Source organism: Leptodactylus fuscus, chromosome 5, assembly GCF_031893055.1.
Source record: "Leptodactylus fuscus isolate aLepFus1 chromosome 5, aLepFus1.hap2, whole genome shotgun sequence".
Lineage (NCBI taxonomy): Eukaryota > Metazoa > Chordata > Amphibia > Anura > Leptodactylidae > Leptodactylus > Leptodactylus fuscus.
In genome coordinates, this window is record NC_134269.1 from 132649168 (window position 1) to 132651544 (window position 2377).

At 43.2% G+C, this 2377-nt stretch overlaps 1 protein-coding gene across 11 annotated transcripts in view; it reads right to left on the reverse strand.

The window, feature by feature from the left end:
* FOXP2 (forkhead box P2) overlaps positions 1 to 1789 on the reverse strand; it is a 198860-nt gene extending 197071 nt beyond the window's left edge. For 9 of the 11 annotated variants that reach the window (XM_075274245.1, XM_075274248.1, XM_075274244.1 and 6 more), the window contains exon 1: positions 472 to 807. The gene's annotated coding sequence lies outside the window, so the exon portion shown is untranslated. Of the gene's footprint in view, positions 43 to 471; positions 808 to 1364 lie in introns of those variants that run through there. The other 2 variants (XM_075274240.1, XM_075274241.1) reach the window with 2 other exon arrangements.
* Positions 1790 to 2377: the final 588 nt, after the last annotated feature.

Below are 2377 nucleotides of genomic sequence, written 5' to 3' on the forward strand. Positions count from 1 at the left end.
CAGCACGATTCATTGTGGTAGCACGTCGTGCTTTCTGTGGTTTTCGAAGCTGCAGGCAAAAAAAAACTACTGGAGTTGTCTTAAAACTCACGTGCGCAAAGGAAACAAGTTATCAGCAAATTCAGCTCTGCTACATGGGTGCTATATACACAGGATGACACGGTTGTTAGAAGCAGTCTCGCTCTTTATTCTCCTCATAATACAAAAGGGGCCCCTCTGACTTGCTGCCGCTTCAAACTACATTACACTCCTGACACATGAACAACAGTGCCTGCTTCTTCCCCTGCTCTCCCCTCACAAGGCACACACAATGCACCGGTTCATTTCAATGAGCTGAGGGAAAAAGTCTACAGCAAGTCTGCCAGTCCCAGCAGCAGCAGCAGCAGCACCAGCGCCAGCACCAGCAGCAGCAGCAGCAGCTCCAGAGCCCTCCTCCTCCCTCCACAAACTCCTTCACAAAAAGTCACCTACCTTCTAGCCGTCCTAGAGCACAAACAACTTGTCAGTGGCCGCTTCATAGGAGTTAGTGGTGAGAGAGGTGAGGATTCCAGTCACACACAGCCAGAGAAAGCGAGGGAAAACTCAGAAGCTAGCTGACTGTCACAGTATTTACACTACTGTGCTGGAGACACCTCTGCCCGCTCACGTCCCACACTGATGATGCCATTTTGTGCTGGTAATTAAAACAAATCAAGCAGCTGTGTGATTGTTTTGGCGCCCATGGACAAGCATACACAAAATCACTGGGGTATGTGCAACGTGAGGGGTGACAAAGGTTCAAGACTGAGGCAGCATGTTTACCATAATCTTCCTAAAGTAAGTGCTGCTTCACTTCTCTTCTCTCATCCCCCTCCCCCCTTTATTTTTTTTTTTTTCCTTCTGACTGAAAAAAAAAAAAAAGCCTCAGTCCAAGTTTGTCAAGTCTCCATATTTGCGATAAATACAGATACAGGGGAGCTTGTCAGAAACAGCAGAACTGAGTGTGTCATTTGGCACGACTCATTGTGAAATCAAGATGCATTATCCGCCTGTCTGAGTTCTCTAAACTTCCAAGGCGTCGAGTTAAACAACAAATTCAGCACTGCTACATCTGTAAATATACAGCACTTGGTGCTCTCCTTATTAGGACAAGCTGCCCATTATACGCTACACTTTTTGGTATCGCTCCAGTGTACTGTCATTTGCAGCCAAAAGGAAGTCTTTTACAGAAAAATAAGCAAACCCAAGACAAGTATTTCACAGCCACAAGCATCAGATAAAGCAGAGAGAGAAAATAATTCCAAACCACTTCACAATGACAATTTGTCCAAGCAGATGTTAATCAAGCCCCAGCCTTTAAACACTAGATAGCATCAATTACTAACCTTAATTGAAATCACAGTGCTCCAGTGTGTCTGCCAGCATAGTCACAGGATGATGTATTAAGATATTTACAGTAAAGTAAACAATGCATAGTTGCAATGAAATGGAAAATTTTCAGCTAATGGTGTTTGTCAATCCTTTGTCAATTTTTTTTTTCTGCCTGCCACAGATGTTTTCTTAGCTGCTTCACAAAAACAGGAATGAACTAGCAGAGAAGAAAGACTTTCTCTCCCCCAGGAAAAGAGTACAAAGCCAAGCCTGTACACAGCAGATGCAAAAGAAAGTCCATCTGCTACCAGCTCACAACACCACATGGAGTTTTAAGATTTTATACTGTAGGTAGCCAGGCAGTGTTTGTGTAGACACCATCAGAATAAAAGGAGGGGAAATCCTAGCCTCACAGTGTCAGTGCTACCACTCTCCCAAAACTCACTTGCTACATTCACTGTATCAAAGACTTGTTTGCATTTTTTTTTTTCTCCTCAGAGTTGGCTAGTTCTCAGAGAGTTACACCCAAGGCAGACGTGTCGAGGTCATGTATGATAAATGTCTTGTAGACGGCACTTTTTGTCTGAGAAAATGTCTCAGTTGTGCGACATATGCATAAAAAAAAAATCACAATGTAGGAGGAATGTGCCGCACGTGAGCTATTTGCTGTCATACATGCCCGACACTTTTATGTAGTATGAAACGTCGCAAAAAGTCTATTCATATGTCATAGGCGTTCAAAGTTTTTGTCTGAGGTGTCAGAACAACATAAAAATATTCCATCGGCATATAGGTCGTGTTTAAAAGACTAAAAGACGACAGTTTTCACCATGGACAGTTTTTTTATACGCAAGCCCCATTATGCTTTTATGGCCTCGAACCAAGGGGATAGATAACTGGGAGTCGCAACTTGAGGAGACTGGCTGACACAAGTGGACAGAATTTGATAGCACACTTTTACCTAGGATACAATCTTGCCCCAGTAATTTGTATTATCCAACAAGTTTCAATTGCCCAACATCTGCCT